This window comes from Eulemur rufifrons, unplaced genomic scaffold (assembly GCF_041146395.1).
Source record: "Eulemur rufifrons isolate Redbay unplaced genomic scaffold, OSU_ERuf_1 scaffold_31, whole genome shotgun sequence".
Classification (NCBI taxonomy): Eukaryota; Metazoa; Chordata; class Mammalia; order Primates; family Lemuridae; genus Eulemur; species Eulemur rufifrons.
The window spans coordinates 953774-979624 of NW_027182814.1; positions in this window are offsets into that span (position 1 = coordinate 953774).

Sequence of the window (25851 nt, forward strand, 5' to 3'; positions counted from 1 at the left end):
GATAACGTTTGTATGTGGCTCCTGAAACCCAAGAAGGCTGCGACGGACATAACTATGCTGAGGAGTAGCTGACTTGGTGTTGCCTATTTTTGTTAGTGGAGACAGACAAGAAGCCATTCTTCTAAGTATCATCCCACAACCATTTTTCCATTGTTTTAAAAGGCAGGGAAATTTTGCAAGGTAGCATTATAATAAGTAGCTGGAGGGTACGGTTATTTTTTGTGTGTGGTCGATGTGGATGGGGGGGTCAGGCCCTCTGTCATTTCGCTGGTTAGTTTTTATTATCCCCAGAGAGGAGAAGTGGGCATGTGTTTGGCAGGTGAAAAGAGCGGATTCTGTTTCAGAGAATTAACGATGATCCCCATGCTCATCCCGTTCCTTTAATAATCCTTTACTTCATCAGCTGGAAATCCACCATGGTTCTATATACTCCACTTTGCGTGGGAACAGGTAACTGGCTTGTTCCAAGAAGTATGCCGCAGAGTTTTCAATTAACCACTACGTTGAAAATTATTTGCACGTGTTCAGCGTTTCACCATAATTGTGATAACGTTTGTTTGTGCCTCCTGAAACCCAAGATGGCTGCCACGAACATAAGGATGCTGAGGCGTAGCTGACTTGGTGTTGCCTATTTTTGTTAGTGGAGACTGAAAAGAATCCATTCTTCTAAGTATCATCTCACCATCATTTTTCCATTATTTAAAAATGCAGGAAAATTTTGCAAGTTAGCATTATAATTAGTAGCTGGAGGCTACGGTGTCTTTTTTTTTTTTTTTTTCCTCTGGGGTCGGTGTGGGTGTGTTGATCAGGCCCTCTTTCAGTTCACTGGTTTGTTTTTAATATCCCCAGAGAGGAGAAGTGGGTATTAGTATAGCAGGTGAAAACTGCAGATCTGTTTCAGAGAATTAAACAGGATCCGCATGGTAATCCCGTTCCTTTAAGAATCCTTTGCATCATGAGCTGGGAATCCACCATTGTTCTATATACTTCTCTATGCGTGGGCACAGGAAACTGGCTTCTTCCAAGAAGTATGCCTCAGAGCTTTTCAATTAACCAGTATGTTGAAAATCCTTTGCAGGTTTTCAGCGTTTCACCATAATTGTGATAACGTGTGTATGTGCCTACTGAAACCAAATATGGCTGCTACGGACATAACTATGCTGAGGCGTAGCTGACTTGGTGTTGCCTATTTTTGTCAGTGGAGACTGACAAGAAGCCATTCTTCTAAGTATCAACCCACCATCATTTCTCCATTGTTTAAAAATGCAGGAAAATTTTGCAAATTGGCATTATAATTAGTAGGTGGAGGGTACTTTTTTTTTTTGTGGGGTCGGTCAGGATGGGTGTTCAGGCCATCTGTCAGATCGCTGGTTTGTTTTTATTATCCCCAGAGAAGAGTAATGGGCATGTGTTTGGCAGGTGAAAAGTGGGGATTCTGTTTCAGAGAATTAAAGAGGATCCGCATGGTCATATCATTCCTTTAAGAATCCTTTGCTTCATAAGCTGGGATTCCACCATGTTTCTATATACTCCTCTATGCGTGGGCACAGGTACCTGGCTTGTTCCAAGAAGTATGCTGGAGAGTTTTCAAATTAACCAGTACGTTGAAAATTATTTGCAGGTTTTCAGCGTTTCACCATAATTTTGATAACGTTTGTATGTGCCTCCTGAAACCCAAGAAGGCTGCGACGGACATAACTTTGCTGAGGAGTAGCTGACTTGCTGTTGCCTATTTTTGTTAGTGCAGACAGACAAGAAGCCATTCTTCTAAGTATCATCCCACCACCATTTTTCCATTGTTTTAAAAGGCAGGGAAATTTTGCAAGTTAGCATTATAATTAGTAGCTGGAGGGTACGTTTTTTTTTGGGTGTGGTCGATGTGGATGGGGGGGTCAGGCCCTCTGTCAGTTCGCTGGTTAGTTTTTATTATCCCCAGAGAGGAGAAGTGGGCATGTGATTGGCAGGTGAAAAGGGCGGATTCTGTTTCAGAGAATTAACCATGATCCCCATGGTCATCCCGTTCCTTTAATAATCCTTTACTTCATCAACTGGAAATCCACCATGGTTCTATATACTCCTCTTTGCGTGGGAACAGGTAACTGGCTTGTTCCAAGAAGTATGCCGCAGAGCTTTTCAATTAACCAGTACGTTGAAAATTATTTGCAGGTGTACAGCGTTTCACCATAATTGTGATAACGTTTGTTTGTGCCTCCTGAAACCCAAGAAGGCTGCGTCGGAGATAACTATGCTGAGGAGTAGGTGACTTGGTGTTGCCTATTTTTGTTAGTGGAGACTGACAAGAAGCCATTCTTCTAAGTATCATCCCACCACCATTTTTCTATTGTTTTAAAATGCAGGGAAATTTTGCAAGTTAGCATTATAATTAGTAGCTGGAGGGTAAGGTTTTTTTTGTGTGTGTCTGGTCGATGTGGATGGGGGGTCAGGCCCTCTGTCAGTTCGCTGGTTAGTTTTTATTATCCCCAGAGAGGAGAAGTGGGCATGTGTTTGGCAGGTGAAAATGGCGGATTCTGTTTTAGAGAATTAACGATGATCCCCATGGTCATCCCGTTCCTTTAATAATCCTTTACTTCATCAGCTGGAAATCCACCATGGTTCTGTATACTCCTCTTTGCGTGGGAACAGGTAACTAGCTGGTTCCAAGAAGTATGCCGCAGAGCTTTTCAATTAACCACTACGTTGAAAATTATTTGCAGGTGTTCAGCGTTTCACCATAATTGTGATAACGTTTGTTTGTGCCTCCTGAAACCCAAGAAGGCTGCGACGGACATAACGATGCTGAGGCGTAGCTGACTTGGTATTGCCTATTTTTGTTAGTGGAGACTGACAAGAATCCATTCTTCTAAGTATCATCTCACCATCATTTTTCCATTGTTTAAAAATGCAGGAAAATTTTGCAAGTTAGCATTATAATTAGTAGCTGGAGGCTACGGTGTTTTTTTTTTTTTTCCTGTGGGGTCGGTGTGGATGTGTTGGTCAGGCCTTCTGTCAGTTCGCTGGTTTGTTTTTATTATCCCCAGAGAGGAGAATTGGGTATTAGTATGGCAGGTGAAAACTGCGGATCTGTTTCAGAGAATTAAACAGGATCCGCATGGTAATCCCGTTCCTTTAAGAATCCTTTGCATCATGAGCTGGGAATCCACCATTGTTCTATATACTTCTCTATGCGTGGGCACAGGAAACTGGCTTCTTCCAAGAAGTATGCCTCAGAGCTTTTCAATTAACCAGTATGTTGAAAATCCTTTGCAGGTTTTCAGCGTTTCACCATAATTGTGATAACGTGTGTATGTGTCTCCTGAAACCAAATATGGCTGCTACGGACATAACTATGCTGAGGCGTAGCTGACTTGTTGTTGTCTATTTTTGTCAGTGGAGACTGACAAGAAGCCATTCTTCTAAGTATCATCCCACCATCATTTCTCCATTGTTTAAAAATGCAGGGAAATTTTGCAAATTGGCATTATAATTAGTAGCTGGACGGTACTTTTTTTTTTTTGCGGGGTCGGTCAGGATGGGTGTTCAGGCCCTCTGTCAGATCGCTGGTTTGTTTTTATTATCCCCAGAGAAGAGTAATGGGCATGTGTTTGTCAGGTGAAAAGTCAGGATTCTGTTTCGGAGAATTAAACAGGATCCGCATGGTCATCTCATCCTTTAAGAATCCTTTGCTTCGTCAGCTGGGATTCCACCATGTTTCTATATACTCCCGTATGCCTGGGCACAGGTACCTGGCTTGTTCCAAGAAGTATGCTGGAGAGTTTTCAAATTAACCAGTACGTTGAAAATTATTTGCAGGTTTTCATCGTTTCACCATAATTTTGATAACGTTTGTATGTGCCTCCTGAAACCCAAGAAGGCTGCGACAGACATAACGATGCTGAGGAGTAGCTGACTTGGTGTTGCCTATTTTTGTTAGTGGAGACAGACAAGAAGCCATTCTTCTAAGTATCATCCCACCACCATTTTTCCATTGTTTTAAAATGCAGGGAAATTTTGGAAGTTAGCATTATAATTAGTAGCTGGAGGGTACGGTTTTTTTTTGTGTGTGGTCGATGTGGATGGGGGGGTCAGGCCCTCTGTCAGTTCGCTGGTTAGTTTTTATTATCCCCAGAGAGGAGAAGTGGGCATGTGTTTGGCAGGTGAAAAGGGCGGATTCTGTTTCAGAGAATTAACGATGATCCCCATGGTCATCCCGTTCCTTTAATAATCGTTTACTTCTTCAGCTGGAAATCCACCATGGTTCTATATACTCCTCTTTGCGTGGGAACAGGTAACTGGCTTGTTCCAAGAAGTATGCCGCAGAGCTTTTCAATTAGCCAGTACATTGAAAATTATTTGCAGGTGTTCAGCGTTTCACCATAATTGTGATAACGTTTGTTTGTGCCTCCTGAAACCCAAGAAGGCTGCGACGGACATAACTATGCTGGGGAGGAGCTGACTTGGTGTTGCCTATTTATTTTAGTGGAGACTGACAAGAAGCCATTCTTCTAAGTATCATCCCACCACCATTTTTCCATTGTTTTAAAAGGCAGGGAAATTTTGCAAGTTAGCATTATAATTAGTAGCTGGAGGGTACGGTTTTTTTTTGTGTGTGGGCGATGTGGATGGGGGGGTCAGGCCCTCTGTCAGTTCGCTGGTTAGTTTTTATTATCCCCAGAGAGGAGAAGTGGGCATGTGTTTGGCAGGTGAAAAGGGCGGATTCTGTTTCAGAGAATTAACGATGATCCCCATGGTCATCCCGTTCCTTTAATAATCGTTTACTTCTTCAGCTGGAAATCCACCATGGTTCTATATACTCCTCTTTGCGTGGGAACAGGTAACTGGCTTGTTCCAAGAAGTATGCCGCAGAGCTTTTCAATTAACCAGTACGTTGAAAATTATTTGCAGGTGTTCAGCGTTTCACCATAATTGTGATAACGTTTGTTTGTGCCTCCTGAAACCCAAGATGGCTGCCACGAACATAACTATGCTGAGGCGTAGTTGACTTGGTTTTGCCTATTTTTGTTAGTGGAGACTGACAAGAATCCATTCTTCTAAGTATCATCTCACCATCATTTTTCCATTGTTTAAAAATACAGGAAAATTTTGCAAGTTAGCATTATAATTAGTAGCTGGAGGCTACGGTGTTTTTTTTTTTTTTTTCCCGTGAGGTCGGTGTGGATGTGTTGGTCAGGCCCTCTGTCAGTTTGCTGGTTTGTTTTTATTATCCCCAGAGAGGAGAAGTGGGTATTAGTATGGCAGGTGAAAACTGCGGATCTGTTTCAGAAAAATAAACAGGATCCGCATGGTAATCCCGTTCCTTTAAGAATCCTTTGCTTCATGAGCTGGGAATCCGCCATGGTTCTATATACTTCTCTATGCGTGGGCACAGGAAACTGGCTTGTTCCAAGAAGTATGCCTCAGAGCTTTTCAATTAACCAGTATGTTGAAAATCCTTTGCAGGTTTTCAGCGTTTCACCATAATTGTGATAACGTGTGTATGTGACTACTGAAACCAAATATGGCTGCTACGGACATAACTATGCTGAGGCGTAGCTGACTTGGTGTTGCCTATTTTTGTCAGTGGAGACTGACAAAAAGCCATTCTTCTAAGTATCATCCCACCATCATTTCTCCATTGTTTAAAAATGCAGGGAAATTTTGCAAATTGGCATTATAATTAGTAGCTCGAAGGTACTTTTTTTTTTGTGGGGTCGGTCAGGATGGGTGTACAGGCCCTCTGTCAGATCGCTGGTTTGTTTTTATTATCGCCAGAGAAGAGTAGTGGGCATCTGTTTGGCAGGAGAAAAGTGCGGATTCTGTTTCAGAGAATTAAACAGGATCCGCATGGTCATCTCATTCCTTTAAGAATCCTTTGCTTCATCAGCTAGGATTCCACCATGTTTCTATATACTCCTCTATGCGTGGGCACAGGTACCTGGCTTGTTCCAAGAAGTATGCCGGAGAGTTTTCATATTAACCAGTACGTTGAAAATTGTTTGCAGGTTTTCAGCGTTTCACCATAATTTTGATAACGTTTGTATGTGCCTCCTGAAACCCAAGAAGGCTGCGACGGACATAACTATGCTGAGGAGTAGCTGACTTGGTGTTGCCTATTTTTGTTAGTGGAGACAGACAAGAAGCCATTCTTCTAAGTATCATCCCACCACCATTTTTCCATTGTTTTAAAATGCAGGTAAATTTTGCAAGTTAGCATTATAATTAGTAGCTGGAGGGTACGGTTTTTTTTTTTGTGTGGTCGATGTGGATGGGGGGGACAGGCCCTCTGTCAGTTCGCTGGTTAGTTTTTATTATCCCCAGAGAGGAGAAGTGGGCATGTGTTTGGCAGGTGAAAAGGGCGGATTCTGTTTCAGAGAATTAACGATGATCCCCATGGTCATCCCGTTTTTTTAATAATCCTTAAATTCAACAGCTGGAAATTGACCATGGTTCTATATACTCCTCTTTGCGTGGGAACAGGTAACTAGCTTGTTCCAAGAAGTATGCCGCAGAGCTTTTCAATTAAGCAGTACGTTGAAAATTATTTGCAGGTGTTCAGCGTTTCACCATAATTGTGATAACGTTTGTTTGTGCCTCCTGAAACCCAAGATGGCTGCCACGAACATAACGATGCTGAGGCGTAGCTGATTTGGTTTTGCCTATTTTTGTTAGTGGAGACTGACAAGAATCCATTCTTCTAAGTATCATCTCACCATCATTTTTCCATTCTTTTAAAAAGCAGGGAAATTTTGCAAGTTAGCATTATAATTAGTAGCTGGAGGCTACGGTGTTTTTTTTTTTTTTTATCCTGTGGGGTCGTTGTGGATGTGTTGGTCAGGCCCTCTGTCAGTTCGCTGGTTTGTTTTTATTATCCCCAGAGAGGAGAAGTGGGTATTAGTATGGCAGGTGAAAACTGCGGATCTGTTTCAGAGAATTAAACAGGATCCGCATGGTAATCCCGTTCCTTTAAGAATGCTTTGCTTCATGAGCTGGGAATCCACCATGGTTCTATATACTTCTCTATGCGTGGGCACAGGAAACTGGCTTGTTCCAAGAAGTATGCCTCAGAGCTTTTCAATTAACCAGTATGTTGAAAATCCTTTGCAGGTTTTCAGCGTTTCACCATAATTGTGATAATGTGTCTATGTCTCTCCTGAAACCCAATATGGCTGCCAAGGACATAAGTATGCTGAGGCGTAGTTGACTTCGTGTTGCCTATTTTTGTTAGTGGAGACTGACAAGAAGCCATTCTTCTAAGTGTCATCCCACCATCATTTTTCAATTGTTTAAAAATGCAGGGAAATTTTGCAAGTTACCATTATAATTAGTAGCTGGAGGGTACTTTTTTTTTTTTTGTGGGGTCGGGGTGGATGGGTTGGTCAGGCCATCTGTCAATTCACTGGTTTGTTTTTATTATCCCCAGAGAGGAGAATTGGGCATGTGTTTGGCAGGTGAAAAGTGCGGATTCTGTTTCAGAGAATTAAACAGGATCCGCATGGTCATCTCATTCATTTAAGAATCCTTTGCTTCATCAGCTGGGATTCCACCATGTTTCTATATACTCCTGTTTGCGTGGGAACAGGTAACTGGCTTGTTCCAAGAAGTATGCCGCAGAGCTTTTCAATTAACCACTACGTTGAAAATTATTTGCAGGTGTTCAGGGTTTCACCATAATTGTGATAACGTTTGTTTGTGCCTCCTGAAACCCAAGAAGGCTGCGACGGACATAAGTATGCTGAGGAGTAGCTGACTTGGTGTGGCCTATTTTTGTTAGTGGAGACAGACAAGAAGCCATTCTTCTAAGTATGATCCCACCACCATTTTTGCATTGTTTTAAAATGCAGGGAAATTTTGCAAGTTAGCATTATAATTAGTAGCTGGAGGGTACGGTTTTTTTTTTGTGTGTGTGATCGATGTGGATGGGGGTGTCAGGCCCTCTGTCAGTTCGCTGGTCAGTTTTTATTATCCCCAGAGAGGAGAAGTGGGCATGTGTTTGGCAGGTGAAAAGGGCGGATTCTGTTTCAGAGAATTAACGATGATCCCCATGGTCATCCCGTTCCTTTAATAATCCTTAACTTCATCAGCTGGAAATCCACCATGGTTCTATAAACTCCTCTTTGCGTGGGAACAGGTAACTGGCTTGTTCCAAGAAGTATGCCGCAGAGCTTTTCAATTAACCACTACGTTGAAAATTATTTGCAGGTGTTCAGCGTTTCACCATAATTGTGATAACGTTTGTTTGTGCCTGCTGAAACCCAAGAAGGCTGCGACGGACATAACTATGCTGAGGAGTAGCTGACTTGGTGTTGCCTATTTTTGTTAGTGGAGACTGACAAGAAGCCATTCTTCTAAGTATCATCCCACCACCATTTTTCCATTGTTTTAAAATGCAGGGTAATTTTGGAAGTTAGCATTATAATTAGTAGCTGGATGCTACGGTGTTTTTTTTTTGTGTGTGGTCGATGTGGATGGGGGGGTCAGCCCCTCTGTCAGTTCGCTGCTTAGTTTTTATTATCCCCAGAGAGGAGAAGTGGGCATGTGTTTGGCAGGTGAAAAGGGCGGATTCTGTTTCAGAGAATTAACGATGATCCCCATGGTCATCCCGTTTTTTTAATAATCCTTAAATTCAACAGCTGGAAATTGACCATGGTTCTATATACTCCTCTTTGCGTGGGAACAGGTAACTAGCTTGTTCCAAGAAGTATGCCGCAGAGCTTTTCAATTAACCAGTACCTTGAAAATTATTTGCAGGTGTTCAGCGTTTCACCATAATTGTGATAACGTTTGTTTGTGCCTCCTGAATCCCAAGATGGCTGCCACGAACATAACGATGCTGAGGCGTAGCTGATTTGGTTTTGCCTATTTTTGTTAGTGGAGACTGACAAGAATCCATTCTTCTAAGTATCATCTCACCATCATTTTTCCATTCTTTTAAAAAGCAGGGAAATTTTGCAAGTTAGCGTTATAATTAGTAGCTGGAGGCTACGGTGTTTTTTTTTTTTTTTTATCCTGTGGGGTCGGTGTGGATGTGTTGGTCAGGCCCTCTGTCAGTTCGCTGGTTTGTTTTTATTATCCCCAGAGAGGAGAAGTGGGTATTAGTATGGCAGGTGAAAACTGCGGATCTGTTTCAGAGAATTAAACAGGATCCGCATGGTAATCCCGTTCCTTTAAGAATGCTTTGCTTCATGAGCTGGGAATCCACCATGGTTCTATATACTTCTCTATGCGTGGGCACAGTAAACTGGCTTGTTCCAAGAAGTATGCCTCAGAGCTTTTCAATTAACCAGTATGTTGAAAATCCTTTGCAGGTTTTCAGCGTTTCACCATAATTGTGATAACGTGTGTATGTCTCTCCTGAAACCCAATATGGCTGCCAAGGACATAAGTATGCTGAGGCGTAGTTGACTTCGTGTTGCCTATTTTTGTTAGTGGAGACTGACAAGAAGCCATTCTTCTAAGTATCATCCCACCATCATTTTTCAATTGTTTAAAAATGCAGGGAAATTTTGCAAGTTACCATTATAATTAGTAGCTGGAGGGTACTTTTTTTTTTTTTGTGGGGTCGGGGTGGATGGGTTGGTCAGGTCATCTGTCAATTCACTGGTTTGTTTTTATTATCCCCAGAGAGGAGAATTGGGCATGTGTTTGGCAGGTGAAAAGTGCGGATTCTGTTTCAGAGAATTAAACAGGATCCGCATGGTCATCTCATTCCTTTAAGAATCCTTTGCTTCATCAGCTGGGATTCCACCATGTTTCTATATACTCCTCTATGCGTGGGCACAGGTACCTGGCTTGTTCCAAGAAGTATGCTGGAGAGTTTTCAAATTAACCAGTACGTTGAAAATTATTTGCAGGTGTTCAGCGTTTCACCATAATTGTGATAACGTTTGTATGTGCCTCCTGAAACCCAAGAAGGCTGCGACGGACATAACTATGCTGAGGAGTAGCTGACTTGGTGTTGCCTATTTTTGTTAGTGGAGACAGACAAGAAGCCATTCTTCTTAGTATCATCCCACCACCATTTTTCCATTGTTTTAAAATGCAGGGAAGTTTTGCAAGTTAGCATTATAATTAGTAGCTGGAGGGTACGGTTTTTTTTTGTGTGTGGTCGATGTGGATGGGTGGGTCAGGCCCTCTGTCAGTTCACTGGTTAGTTTTTATTATCCCCAGAGAGGAGAAGTGGGCATGTGTTTGGCAGGTGAAAAGGGCGGATTCTGTTTCAGAGAATTAACGATGATCCCCATGGTCATCCCGTTCCTTTAATAATCCTTTACTTCTTCAGCTGGACATCCACCATGGTTCTATATACTCCTCTTTGCGTGGTAACAGGTAACTGGCTTGTTCCAAGAAGTATGCCGCAGAGCTTTTCAATTAGCCAGTACGTTGAAAATTATTTGCAGGTGTTCAGCGTTTCACCATAATTGTGATAACGTTTGTTTGTGCCTCCTGAAACCCAAGAAGGCTGCGACGGACATAACTATGCTGGGGAGTAGCTGACTTGGTGTTGCCTATTTTTGTTAGTGGATACTGACAAGAAGCCATTCTTCTAAGTATCATCCCACCACCATTTTTCCATTGTTTTAAAATGCAGGGAAATTTTGCAAGTTAGCATTATAATTAGTAGCTGGAGGGCACGGTTTTTTTTTGTGTGTGTGGTCGATGTGGATGTGTTGATCAGGCCCTCTGCAGTTCGCTGGTTAGTTTTTATTATCCCCAGAGAGGAGAAGTGGGCATGTGTTTGGCAGGTGAAAAGGGCGGATTCTCTTTCAGAGAATTAATGATGATCCCCTTGGTCATCCCATTCCTTTAATAATCCTTTACTTCATCAGCTGGAAATCCACCATGGTTCTATATACTCCTCTTTGCGTGGGAACAGGTAAGTGGCTTGTTCCAAGAAGTATGCCGCAGAGCTTTTCAATTAACCACTAGGTAGAAAATTATTTGCAGGTGTTCAGCGTTTCACCATAATTGTGATAACGTTTGTTTGTGCCTCCTGAAACCCAATAAGGCTGCGACGGACATAACGATGCTGAGGCGTAGCTGACTTGGTGTTGCCTATTTTTGTTAGTGGAGACTGACAAGAATCCATTCTTCTAAGTATCATCTCACCATCATTTTTCCATTGTTTAAAAATGCAGGAAAATTTTGCAAGTTAGCATTATAATTAGTAGCTGGAGGCTACGGTGTTTTTTTTTTTTTTTTCCTGTGGGGTCGGTGTGGATGTGTTGGTCAGGCCCTCTGTCAGTTCGCTGGTTTGTTTTTATTATCCCCAGAGAGGAGAAGTGGGTATTAGTATGGCAGGTGAAAACTGCGGATCTGTTTCAGAGAATTAAACAGGATCCGCATGGTAATCCCGTTCCTTTAAGAATCTTTTGCTTCATGAGCTGGGAATCCACCATGATTCTATATACTTCTCTATGCGTGGGCACAGGAAACTGGCTTGTTCCAAGAAGTATGCCTCAGAGCTTTTCAATTAACCAGTATGTTGAAAATCCTTTGCAGGTTTTCAGCGTTTCACCATAATTGTGATAACGTGTGTATGTGTCTCCTGAAACCAAATATGGCTGCTACGGACATTACTATGCTGAGGCGTAGCTGACTTGGTGTTGCCTATTTTTGTCAGTGGAGACTGACAAGAAGCCATTCTTCTAAGTATCATCCCAACATCTTTTCTCCATTGTTTAAAAATGCAGGGAAATTTTGCAAATTGGCATTATAATTATTCGCTGGAGGGTACTTTTTTTTTTTGTGGGGTCGGTCAGGATGGGTGTTCAGGCCCTCTGTCAGATCGCTGGTTTGTTTTTATTATCCCCAGAGAAGAGTAGTGGGCATGTGTTTGGCAGGAGAAAAGTGCGGATTCTGTTTCAGAGAATTAAACAGGATCCGCATGGTCATCTCATTCCTTTAAGAATCCTTTGCTTCATCAGCTGGGATTCCACCATGTTTCTATATACTCCTCTATGCGTGGTCACAGGTACCTGGCTTGTTCCAAGAAGTATGCTGGAGGGTTTTCAAATTAACCAGTACGTTGAAAATTATTTGCAGGTGTTCAGCATTTCACCATAATTGTGATAACGTTTGTTTGTGCCTCCTGAAACCCAAGAAGGCTGCGACGGAAATAACTATGCTGAGGAGTAGCTGACTTGGTGTTGCCTATTTTTGTTAGTGGAGACTGACAAGAAGCCATTCTTCTAAGTATCATCCCACCACCATTTTTGCATTGTTTTAAAATGCAGGGAAATTTTGCAAGTTAGCATTATAATTAGTAGCTGGAGGGTACGGTTTTTTTGTGTGTGTGGTCGATGTGGATGGGAGGGGCAGGCCCACTGTCAGTTCGCTGGTTAGTTTTTATTATCCCCAGAGAGGAGAAGTGGGCATGTGTTTGGCAGGTGAAAAGGGCGGATTCTGTTTCAGAGAATTAACGATTATCCCCATGGTCATCCCGTTCCTTTAATAATCCTTTACTTCTTCAGCTGGAAATCCACCATGGTTCCATATACTCCTCTTTGCGTCGTAACAGGTAACTGGCTTGTTCCAAGAAGTATGCCACAGAGCTTTTCAATTAACCAGTACGTTGAAAATTATTTGCAGGTGTTCAGCGTTTCACCATAATTGTGATAACGTTTGTTTGTGCCTCCTGAAACCAAGAAGGCTGTGACGGACATAACTATGCTGGTGAGTATCTGACTTGGTGTTGCCTATTTTTGTTAGTGGAGACTGACAAGAAGCCATTCTTCTAAGTATCATCCCACCACCATTTTTGCATTGTTTTAAAATGCAGGAAAATTTTGCAAGTTAGTATTATAATTAGTAGCTGGAGGGTACGGTTTTTTTTTTTGTGTGGTCGATGTGGATGGGGGGTTCAGGCCCTCTGTCAGTTCGCTGGTTAGTTTTTATTATAACCAGAGAGGAGAAGTGGGCATGTGTTTGGCAGGAGAAAAGGGCGGATTCTGTGTCAGAGAATTAACGATGATCCCCATGGTCATCCCGTTCCTTTAATAATCCTTTACTTCATCAGCTGGAAATCCACCATGGTTCTATATACTCCTCTTTGCGTGGGACAGGTAACTGGCTTGTTCCAAGAAGTATGCCGCAGAGCTTTTCAATTAACCACTACGATGAAAATTATTTGCAGGTGTTCAGGGTTTCACCATAATTGTGATAACGTTTGTTTGTGCCTCCTGAAACCCAAGAAGGCTGCCACGAACAAAACGATGCTGAGGCGTAGCTGATTTGGTTTTGCCTATTTTTGTTAGTGGAGATTGACAAGAATCCATTCTTCTAATTATCATCCCACCACCATTTTTCCATTGTTTTAAAATGCAGGGAAATTTTGCAAGTTAGCATTATAATTAGTAGCTGGAGTTCACGGTTTTTTTTGTGTGTGTGTGGTCGATGTGGATGTGTTGATCAGGCCCTCTGTCAGTTCGCTGGTTAGTTTTTATTATCCCCAGAGAGGAGAAGTGGGCATGTGTTTGGCAGGTGAAAAGGGCAGATTCTCTTTCAGAGAATTAATGATGATCCCCATGGTCATCCCATTCCTTTAATAATCCTTTACTTCATCAGCTGGAAATCCACTATGGTTCTATATACTCCTCTTTGTGTGGGAACAGGTAACTGGCTTGTTCCAAGAAGTATGCCGCAGAGCTTTTCAATTAACCACTAGGTAGAAAATTATTTGCAGGTTTTCAGCGTTTCACCATAATTGTGATAACGTTTGTTTGTGCCTCCTGAGACCCAAGAAAGCTGCGACGGACATAACGATGCTCAGGCGTAGCTGACTTGGTATTGCCTATTTTTGTTAGTGGAGACTGACAAGAATCCATTCTTCTAAGTATCATCTCACCATCATTTTTCCATTGTTTAAAAATGCAGGAAAATTTTGCAAGTTAGCATTATAATTAGTAGCTGGAGGCTACGGTGGTTTTTTTTTTTTTTTTTTTTTTTCCTGTGGGGTCGGTGTGGATGTGTTGGTCAGGCCCTCTGTCAGTTCGCTGGTTTGTTTTTATTATCCCCAGAGAGGAGAAGTGGGTATTAGTATGGCAGGTGAAAACTGCGGATCTGTTTCAGAGAATTAAACAGGATCCGCATGGTAATCCTGTTCCTTTAAGAATCCTTTGCTTCATGAGCTGGGAATCCACCATGGTGCTATATACTTCTCTATGCGTGGGCACAGGAAACTGGCTTGTTCCAAGAAGTATGCCTCAGAGTTTTTCAATTATCCAGTATGTTGAAAATCCTTTGCAGGTTTTCAGCGTTTCACCATAATTGTGATAACGTGTGTATGTGCCTACTGAAACCAAATATGGCTGCTACGGACATAACTATGCTGAGGCATAGCTGACTTGGTGTTGCCTTTTTTTGTCAGTGGAGACTGACAAGAAGCCATTCTTCTAAGTATCATCCCACCATCATTTCTCCATTGTTTAAAAATGCAGGGAAATTTTGCAAATTGGCATTATAATTATTCGCTGGAGAGTACTTTTTTTTTTTGTGGGGTCGGTCAGGATGGGTGTTCAGGCCCTCTGTCAGATCACTGGTTTGTTTTTATTATCCCGAGAGAAGAGTAGTGGGCATGTGTTTGGCAGGGAAATGTGAGGATTCTGTTTCGGAGAATTAAACAGGATCCGCATGGTCATCTAATTCCTTTAAGAATCCTTTGCTTCATCAGCTGGGATTCCACCATGTTTCTATATACTCCTCTATGCGTGGGCACAGGTACCTGGCTTGTTCCAAGAAGTATGCTGGAGGGTTTTCAAATTAACCAGTACGTTGAAAATTATTTGCAGGTGTTCAGCGTTTCACCATAATTGTGATAACGTTTGTTTGTGCCTCCTGAAACCCAAGAAGCCTGGGACGGACATAACTATGCTGAGGAGTAGCTGACTTGGTGTTGCCTATTTTTGTTAGTGGAGACTGACAAGAAGCCATTCTTCTAAGTATCATCCCACCATCATTTCTCCATTGTTTAAAAATGCAGGGAAATTTTGCAAATTGGCATTATAATTAGTAGATGGACGGTACTTTTTTTTTTTGTGGGTCGGTCAGGATGGGTGTTCAGGCCCTCTGTCAGATCGCTGGTTTGTTTTTATTATCCCCAGAGAAGAGTAATGGGCATGTGTTTGGCAGGGGAAAAGTGAGGATTCTGTTTCGGAGAATTAAACAGGTTCCGCATGGTCATCTCATTCCTTTAAGAATCCTTTGCTTCATCAGCTGGGATTCCACCATGTTTCTATATACTCCTCTATGCGTGGGCACAGGTACCTGGCTTGTTCCAAGAAGTATGCTGGAAAGTTTTCAAATTAACCAGTACGTTGAAAATTATTTGTAGGTTTTCAGCGTTTCACCATAATTTTGATAACGTTTGTATGTGCCTCCTGAAACCCAAGAAGGCTGCGACAGACATAACTATGCTGAGGAGTAGCTGACTTGGTGTTGCCTATTTTTGTTAGTGGAGACAGACAAGAAGCCATTCTTCTAAGTATCATCCCACCACCATTTTTCCATTGTTTTAAAATGCAGGGAAATTTTGCAAGTTAGCATTATAATAAGTAGCTGGAGGGTACGGTTTTTTTTTTGTGTGTGGTCGATGTGGATGGGGGGGTCAGGCCCTCTGTCAGTTCGCTGGTTAGTTTTTATTATAACCAGAGAGGAGAAGTGGGCATGTGTTTGGCAGGAGAAAAGGGCGGATTCTGTTTCAGAGAATTAACGATGATCCCCATGGTCATCCCGTACCTTTAATAATCCTTTACTTCATCAGCTGGAAATCCACCATGGTTCTATATACTCGTCTTTGCGTGGGAACAGGTAACTGGCTTGTTCCAAGAAGTATGCCGCAGAGCTTTTCAATTAACCAGCACTTTGAAAATTATTTGCAGGTGTTCAGCGTTTCACCATAATTGTGATTACGTTTGTTTGTGCCTCCTGAAACCCAAGATGGCTGCCACGAACATAACTATGCTGAGGCGTAGCTGACTTGGTTTTTCTCTATTTTTGTTAGTGGAGACTGACAAGAATCCATTCTTCTAAGTATCATCTCACCATCATTTTTCCATTGTTTAAAAATGCAGGAAAATTTTGCAAGTTAGCATTATAATTAGTAGCTTGAGGCTACTGTGTTTTTTTTTTTTTTTCCTGTGGGGTCGGTGTGGATGTGTTGGTCAGGCCCTCTGTCAGTTCGCTGGTTTGTTTTTATTATCCCCAGAGAGGAGAAGTGGGTATTAGTATGGCAGGTGAAAACTGCGGATCTGTTTCAGAGAATTAAACAGGATCCGCATGGTAATCCCGTTCCTTTAAGAATCCTTTGCTTTATGAGCTGGGAATCCACCAAGGTTCTATATACTTCTCAATGCGTGGGCACAGGAAACTGGCTTGTTCCAAGAAGTATGCCTCAGAGCTTTTCAATTAACCAGTATGTTGAAAATCCTTTGCAGGTTTTCAGCGTTTCACCATAATTGTGATAACGTGTGTATGTGCCTACTGAAACCAAATATGGCTGCTACGGACATAACTATGCTGAGGCGTAGCTGACTTGGTGTTGCCTATTTTTGTCAGTGGAGACTGACAAGAAGCCATTCTTCTAAGTATCAACCCACCATCATTTCTCCATTGTTTAAAAATGCAGGAAAATTTTGCAAATTGGCATTATAATTAGTAGCTGGAGGGTACTTTTTTTTTTTGTGGGGTCGGTCAGGATGGGTGTTCAGGCCCTCTGTAAGATCGCTGGTTTGTTTTTATTATCCCCAGAGAAGAGTAGTGGGCATGTGTTTGGCAGGTGAAAAGTGCGATTTCTGTTTCAGAGAATTAAACAGGATCCGCATGGTCATCTCATTCCTTTAAGAATCCTTTGCTTCATCAGCTGGGATTCCACCATGTTTCTATATACTCCTCTATGCGTGGGCACAGGTACCTGGCTTGTTAGAAGAAGTATGCTTCAGAGTTTTCAAATTAACCAGTACGTTGAAAATTATTTGCAGGTTTTCAGCGTTTCACCATAATTTTGATAACGTTTGTATGTGCCTCCTGAAACCCAAGAAGGCTGCGACGGACATAACTATGCTGAGGAGTAGCTGACTTGGTGTTGCCTATTTTTGTTAGTGGAGACAGACAAGAAGCCATTCTTCTAAGTATCATCCCACCACCATTTTACCATTGTTTTAAAATGCAGGGAAATTTTGCAAGTTAGCATTATAATTAGTAGCTGGAGGGTACGGTTTTTTTTTGTGTGTGGTCGATGTGGATGGGGGGGTCAGGCCCTCTGTCAGTTCGCTGGTTAGTTTTTATTATCCCCAGAGAGGAGAAGTGGGCATGTGTTTGGCAGGTGAAAAGGGCGGATTCTGTTTCAGAGAATTAACGATGATCCCCATGGTCATCCCGTTCCTTTAATAATCCTTTACTTCATCAGCTGGAAATCCACCATGGTTCTATATACTCCTCTTTGCGTCGGAACAGGTAACTGGCTTTGTCCAAGAAGTATGCCACAGAGGTTTTCAATTAACCACTACGTTGAAAATTATTTGCAGGTGTTCAGCGTTTCACCATAATTGTGATAACGTTTGTTTGTGCCTCCTGAAACCCAAGAAGGCTGCGACGGACATAACTATGCTGAGGAGTAGCAGACTTGGTGTTGCCTATTTTTTTTAGTGGAGACTGACAAGAAGCCATTCTTCTAAGTATCATCCCACCACCATTTTTCCATTGTTTTAAAAGGCAGGGAAATTTTGCAAGTAAGCATTATAATTAGTAGCTGGAGGGTACGGTTTTTTTTTGTGTGTGTGGTCGATGTGGATGGGGGGGTGAGGCCCTCTGTCAGTTCGCTGGTTAGTTTTTATTATCCCCAGAGAGGAGAAGTGGGCATGTGTTTGGCAGGTGAAAAGGGCGGATTCTGTTTCAGAGAATTAACGATGATCCCCATGGTCATCCCGTTCCTTTAATAATCCTTTACTTCATCAGCTGGAAATCCACCATGGTTCTATATACTCCTCTTTGCGTGGGAACAGGTAACTGGCTTGTTCCAAAAAGTATGCCGCAGAGCTTTTCAATTTACCAGTACGTTGAAAATTATTTGCAGGTGTTCAGCGTTTCACCATAATTGTGATAACGTTTGTTTGTGCCTCCTGAAACCCAAGATGGCTGCCAGGAACATAACGATGCTGAGGCGTAGATGATTTGGTTTTGCCTATTTTTGTTAGTGGAGACTGACAAGAATCCATTCTTCTAAGTATCATCTCACCATCATTTTTCCATTGTTTAAAAATGCAGGAAAATTTTGCAAGTTAGCATTATAATTAGTAGCTGGAGGCTACTGTGTTTTTTTTTTTTTTTTCCTGTGCGGTCGGTGTGGATGTGTTGGTCAGGCCCTCTGTCATTTCGCTGGATTGTTTTTATTATCCCCAGAGAGGAGAAGTGGGTATTAGTATGGCAGGTGAAAACTGCGGATCTGTTTCAGAGAATTAAACAGGATCCGCATGGTAATCATGTTCCTTTAAGAATCCTTTGCTTTATGAGCTGGGAATCCACCAAGGTTCTATATACTTCTCAATGCGTGGGCACAGGAAACTGGCTTGTTCCAAGAAGTATGCCTGAGAGCTTTTCAATTAACCAGTATGTTGAAAATCCTTTGCAGGTTTTCAGCGTTTCACCATAATTGTGATAACGTGTGTATGTGCCTACTGAAACCAAATATGGCTGCTACGGACATAACTATGCTGAGGCGTAGCTGACTTGGTGTTGCCTATTTTTGTCAGTGGAGACTGACAAGAAGCCATTCTTCTAAGTATCAACCCACCATCATTTCTCCATTGTTTAAAAATGCAGGAAAATTTTGCAAATTGGCATTATAATTAGTAGCTGGAGGGTACTTTTTTTTTTTTGTGGGGTCGGTCAGGATGGGTGTTCAGGCCCTCTGTCAGATCGCTGGTTTGTTTTTATTATCCCCAGAGAAGAGTAGTGGGCATGTGTTTGGCAGGTGAAAAGTGCAGATTCTGTTTCAGAGAATTAAACAGGATCCGCATGGTCATCTCATTCCTTTAAGAATCCTTTGCTTCATCAGCTGGGATTCCACCATGTTTCTATATACTCCTCTATGCGTGGGCACAGGTACCTGGCTTGTTAGAAGAAGTATGCTGGAGAGTTTTTAAATTAACCAGTACGTTGAAAATTATTTGCAGGTTTTAAGCGTTTCACCATAATTTTGATAACGTTTGTATGTGCCTCCTGAAACCCAAGAAGGCTGCGACGGACATAACTATGCTGAGGAGTAGCTGACTTGGTGTTGCCTATTTTTGTTAGTGGAGACAGACAAGAAGCCATTCTTCTAAGTATCATCCCACCACCATTTTACCATTGTTTTAAAATGCAGGGAAATTTTGCAAGTTAGCATTATAATTAGTAGCTGGAGGGTACGGTTTTTTTTTTGTGTGGTCGATGTTGATGGGGGGGTCAGGCCCTCTGTCAGTTCGCTGGTTAGTTTTTATTATCCCCAGAGAGGAGAAGTGGGCATGTGTTTGGCAGGTGAAAAGGGCGGATTCTGTTTCAGAGAATTAACGATGATCCCCATGGTCATCCCGTTCCTTTAATAATCCTTTACTTCATCAGCTGGAAATCCACCATGGTTCTATATACTCCTCTTTGCGTCAGAACAGGTAACTGGCTTTGTCCAAGAAGTATGCCACAGAGGTTTTCAATTAACCACTACGTTGAAAATTATTTGCAGGTGTTCAGCGTTTCACCATAATTGTGATAACGTTTGTTTGTGCCTCCTGAAACCCAAGAAGGCTGCGACGGACATAACTATGCTGAGGAGTAGCTGACTTGGTGTTGCCTATTTTTGTTAGTGGAGACTGACAAGAAGCCATTCTTCTAAGTATCATCCCACCACCATTTTTCCATTGTTTTAAAATGCAGGGAAATTTTGCAAGTTAGCATTATAATTAGTAGCTGGAGGCTACGGTGTTTTTTTTTTTTTTTTTTCGTGTGGGGTGGGTGTGGATGAGTTGGTCAGGCCCTCTGTCAGTTCGCTGGTTAGTTTTTATTATCCCCAGAGAGGAGAAGTGGGCATGTGTTTGGCAGGTGAAAAGGGCGGATTCTGTTTCAGAGAATTAACGATGATCCCCATGGTCATCCCGTTCCTTTAATAATCCTTTACTTCATCAGCTGGAAATCTACCATGGTTCTATATACTCCTCTTTGCGTGGGAACAGGTAACTGGCTTGTTCCAAGAAGTATGCCGCAGAGCTTTTCAATTACCACTACGTTGAAAATTATTTGCAGGTGTTCAGCGTTTCACCGTAATTGTGATAACGTTTGTTTGTGCGTCCTGAAACCCAAGAAGGCTGCGACGGACATAACTATGCTGAGGCGTAGCTGCCTGGGTTTTGCCTATTTTTGTTAGTGGAGACTGACAAGATTCCATTTTTCTAAGTATCATCTCATCATCATTTTTTCATTGTTTAAAAATGCAGGAAAATTTTGCAAGTTAGCATTATAATTAGTAGCTGGAGGGAACGGTTTTTTTTTGTGTGTGGTCGATGTGGATGGGGGGGTTACACAGGCCCTCTGTCAGTTCGCTGGTTAGTTTTTATTATCCCCACAGAGGAGAAGTGGGCATGTGTTTGGCAGGTGAAAAGGGCGGATTCTGTTTCAGAGAATTAACGATGATCCCCATGGTCATCCCTTTCCTTTAATAATCCTTTACTTCATCAGCTGGAAATCCACCATGGTTCTATATACTCCTCTTTTCCTCGGAACAGGTAACTGGCTTGTTCCAAGAAGTATGCCGCAGAGCTTTTCAATTAACCACTACGTTGAAAATTATTTGCAGGTGTTCAGCGTTTCACCATAATTGTGATAACGTTTGTTTGTGCCTCCTGAAGCCCAAGAAGGCTGCGACGGACATAACTATACTGAGGAGTAGCTGACTTGGTGTTGCCTATTTTTGTTAGTGGAGACTGACAAGAAGCCATTCTTCTAAGTATCATCCCACCATCATTTTTCCATTGTTTTAAAATGCAGGGAAATTTTGCAAGTTAGCATTATAATTAGTAGCTGGAGGGTACGGTTTTTTTTTCTGTGTGTGGTGGATGTGGATGGGGGGGTCAGGCCCTCTGTCAGTTCGCTGGTTAGTTTTTATTATCCCCACAGAGGAGAAGTGGGCATGTGTTTGGCAGGGAAAAGGGCGGATTCTGTTTCAGAGAATTAACGATGATCCCCATGGTCATCCCGTTCCTTTAATAATCCTTTACTTCATCAGCTGGAAATCCACCATGGTTCTATATACTCCTCTTTGCGTGGGAACAGGTAACTGGCTTGTTCCAAGAAGTATGCCGCAGGGCTTTTCAATTAACCAGTACGTTGAAAATATTTGCAGGTGTTCAGCGTTTCACCATAATTGACATAACGTTTGTTTGTGCCTCCTGAAACCCAAGAAGGCTGCGACGGACATAACTATGCTGAGGAGTAGCTCACTTGGTGTTGCCTATTTTTGTTAGTGGAGACAGACAAGAAGCCATTCTTCTAAGTATCATCCCACCACCATTTTTCCATTGTTTTAAAAGGCAGGGAAATTTTGCAAGTTAGCATTATAATAAGTAGCTGGAGGGTACGGTTATTTTTTGTGTGTGGTCGATGTGGATGGGGGGGTCAGGCCCTCTGTCAGTTCGCTGGTTAGTTTTTATTATCCCCACAGAGGAGAAGTGGGCATGTGTTTGGCAGGTGAAAAGGGCGGATTCTGTTTCAGAGAATTAACGATGATCCCCATGGTCATCCCGTTCCTTTAATAATGCTTTACTTCATCAGCTGGAAATCCACCATGGTTCTATATACTCCTCTTTGCGTGGGAACAGGTAACTGGCTTGTTCCAAGAAGTATGCCGCAGAGTTTTGAATTAACCACTACGTTGAAAATTATTTGCACGTGTTCAGCGTTTCACCATAATTGTGATAACGTTTGTTTGTGCCTCCTGAAACCCAAGATGGCTGCCACGAACATAAGGATGCTGAGGCGTAGCTGACTTGGTGTTGCCTATTTTTGTTAGTGGAGACTGACAAGAATCCATTCTTCTAAGTATCATCTCACCATCATTTTTCCATTATTTAAAAATGCAGGAAAATTTTGCAAGTTAGCATTATAATTAGTAGCTGGAGGCTACGGTGTCTTTTTTTTTTTTTTTTTTTCCTGTGGGGTCGGTGTGGGTGTGTTGGTCAGGCCCTCTTTCAGTTCACTGGTTTGTTTTTAATATCCCCAGAGAGGAGAAGTGGGTATTAGTATAGCAGGTGAAAACTGCAGATCTGTTTCAGAGAATTAAACAGGATCCGCATGGTAATCCCGTTCCTTTAAGAATCCTTTGCCTCATGAGCTGGGAATCCACCATGGTTCTATATACTTCTCTATGCGTGGGCACAGGAAACTGGCTTCTTCCAAGAAGTATGCCTGAGAGCTTTTCAATAAACCAGTATGTTGAAAACCCTTTGCAGGTTTTCAGCGTTTCACCATAATTGTGATAACGTGTGTATGTGCCTACTGAAACCAAATATGGCTGCTACGGACATAACTATGCTGAGGCGTAGCTGACTTGGTGTTGCCTATTTTTGTCAGTGGAGACTGACAAGAAGCCATTCTTCTAAGTATCATCCCACCATCATTTCTCCATTGTTTAAAAATGCAAGGAAATTTTGCAAATTGTCATTATAATTAGTAGGTGGAGGGTATTTTTTGTTTTTGTGGGGTCGGTCAGGATGGGTGTTCAGGCCATCTGTCAGATCGCTGGTTTGTTTTTATTATCCCCAGAGAAGAGTAGTGGGCATGTGTTTGGCAGGTGAAAATTGGGGATTCTGTTTCAGAGAAATAAAGAGTATCCGCATGGTCTTCTCATTCCTTTAAGAATCCTTTGCTTCATCAGCTGGGATTCCACCATGTTTCTATATACTCCTCTATGCGTGGGCACAGGTACCTGGCTTGTTCCAAGAAGTATGCTGGAGAGTTTTCAAATTAACCAGTACGTGGAAAATTATTTGCAGGTTTTCAGCGTTTCACCATAATTTTGGTAACGTTTGTATGTGCCTCCTGAAACCCAAGAAGGCTGCGACGGGCATAACTATGCTGAGGAGCAGCTGACTTGGTGTTGCCTATTTTTGTTAGTGGAAACAGACAAGGAGCCATTCTTCTAAGTATCATCCCACCACCATTTTTGCATTGTTTTAAAATGCAGGGAAATTTTGCAAATTAGCATTATAATAAGTAGCTGGAGGGTACGGTTTTTTTTTTGTGTGGTCGATGTGGATGGGGGGGTCAGGCCCTCTGTCAGTTCGCTGGTTAGTTTTTATTATAACCAGAGAGGAGAAGTGGGCATGTGTTTGGCAGGAGAAAAGGGCGGATTCTGTTTCAGAGAATTAACGATGATCCCCATGGTCATCCCGTTCCTTTAATAATCCTTTACTTCATCAGCTGGAAATCCACCATGGTTCTATATACTCCTCTTTGCGTGGGAACAGGTAACTGGCTTGTTCCAAGAAGTATGCCGCAGAGCTTTTCAATTAACCAGTACGTTGAAAATTATTTGCAGGTGTTCAGCGTTTCACCATAATTGTGATAACGTTTGTTTGGGCCTCCTGAAACCCAAGAAGGCTGCGACGGACATAACGATGCTGAGGAGTAGCTGACTTGGTGTTGCCTATTTTTGTTAGTGGAGACTGACAAGAATCCATTCTTCTAAGTATCATCTCACCATCATTTTTCCATTGTTTAAAAATGCAGGAAAATTTTGCAAGTTAGCATTATATTTAGTAGCCGGAGATTACGGTGTTTTTTTTTTTTCTTTTCCCGTGGGGTCGTTGTGGATGTGTTGGTCAGGCCCTCTGTCAGTTCGCTGGTTTGTTTTTATTATCCCCAGAGAGGAGAAGTGGGTATTAGTATGGCAGGTGAAAACTGCGGATCTGTTTTAGAGAATTAAACAGGATCCGCATGGTAATCCCGTTCCTTTAAGAATCCTTTGCTTCATGAGCTGGGAATCCACCATGGTTCTATATACTTCTGTATGCGTGGGCACAGGAAACTGGTTTGTTCCAAGAAGTATGCCTCAGAGCTTTTCAATTAACCAGTATGTTGAAAATCCTTTGCAGGTTTTCAGCGTTTCACCATAGTTGTGAAAACGTGTGTATGTGCCTACTGAAACCAAATATGGCTGCTACGGACATAACTATGCTGAGGCGTAGCTGACTTGGTGTTTCCTATTTTTGTCAGTGGAGACTGACAAGAAGCCATTCTTCTAAGTATCATCCCACCACCATTTTTGCATTTTTTAAAATGCAGGGAAATTTTGCAAGTTAGCATTATAATAAGTAGCTGGAGGGTACGGTTTTTTTTGTGTGTGGTCGATGTGGATGGCGGGGTCAGGCCCTCTGTCAGTTCGCTGGTTAGTTTTTATTATAACCAGAGAGGAGAAATGGACATGTATTTGGCAGGAGAAAACGGCGGATTCTGTTTCAGAGAATTAACAATGATCCCCATGGTCATCCCGTTCCTTTAATAATCCTTTACTTCATCAGCTGGAAATCCACCATGGTTCTATATACTCTTCTTTTCGTGGGAACAGGTAACTGGCTTGTTCCAAGAAGTATGCCGCAGAGCTTTTCAATTAGCCAGTACGTTGAAAATTATTTGCAGGTGTTCAGCGTTTCACCATAATTGTGATAACGTTTGTTTGTGCCTCCTGAAACCCAAGAAGGCTGCGACGGACATAACTATGCTGAGGAGTAGCAGACTTGGTGTTGCCTATTTTTTTTAGTGGAGACTGACAAGAAGCCATTCTTCTAAGTATCATCCCACCAAAATTTTTCCATTGTTTTAAAAGGCAGGGAAATTTTGCAAGTAAGCATTATAATTAGTAGCTGGAGGGTACGGTTTTTTTTTGTGTGTGTGGTCGATGTGGATGGGGGGGTGAGGCCCTCTGTCAGTTCGCTGGTTAGTTTTTATTATCCCCAGAGAGGAGAAGTGGGCAAGTGTTTGGCAGGTGAAAAGGGCGGATTCTGTTTCAGAGAATTAACGATGATCCCCATGGTCATCCCGTTCCTTTAATAATCCTTTACTTCATCAGCTGGAAATCCACCATGGTTCTATATACTCCTCTTTGCGTGGGAACAGGTAACTGGCTTGTTCCAAAAAGTATGCCGCAGAGCTTTTCAATTAACCAGTACGTTGAAAATTATTTGCAGGTGTTCAGCGTTTCACCATAATTGTGATAACGTTTGTTTGTGCCTCCTGAAACCCAAGATGGCTGCCAGGAACATAACGATGCTGAGGCGTAGATGATTTGGTTTTGCCTATTTTTGTTAGTGGAGACTGACAAGAATCCATTCTTCTAAGTATCATCTCACCATCATTTTTCCATTGTTTAAAAATGCAGGAAAATTTTGCAAGTTAGCATTATAATTAGTAGCTGGAGGCTACTGTGTTTTTTTTTTTTTTTTCCTGTGCGGTCGGTGTGGATGTGTTGGTCAGGCCCTCTGTCAGTTCGCTGGTTTGTTTTTATTATCCCCAGAGAGGAGAAGTGGGTATTAGTATGGCAGGTGAAAACTGCGGATCTGTTTCAGAGAATTAAACAGGATCCGCATGGTAATCCTGTTCCTTTAAGAATCCTTTGCTTTATGAGCTGGGAATCCACCAAGGTTCTATATACTTCTCAATGCGTGGGCACAGGAAACTGGCTTGTTCCAAGAAGTATGCCTGAGAGCTTTTCAATTAACCAGTATGTTGAAAATCCTTTGCAGGTTTTCAGCGTTTCACCATAATTGTGATAACGTGTGTATGTGCCTACTGAAACCAAATATGGCTGCTACGGACATAACTATGCTGAGGCGTAGC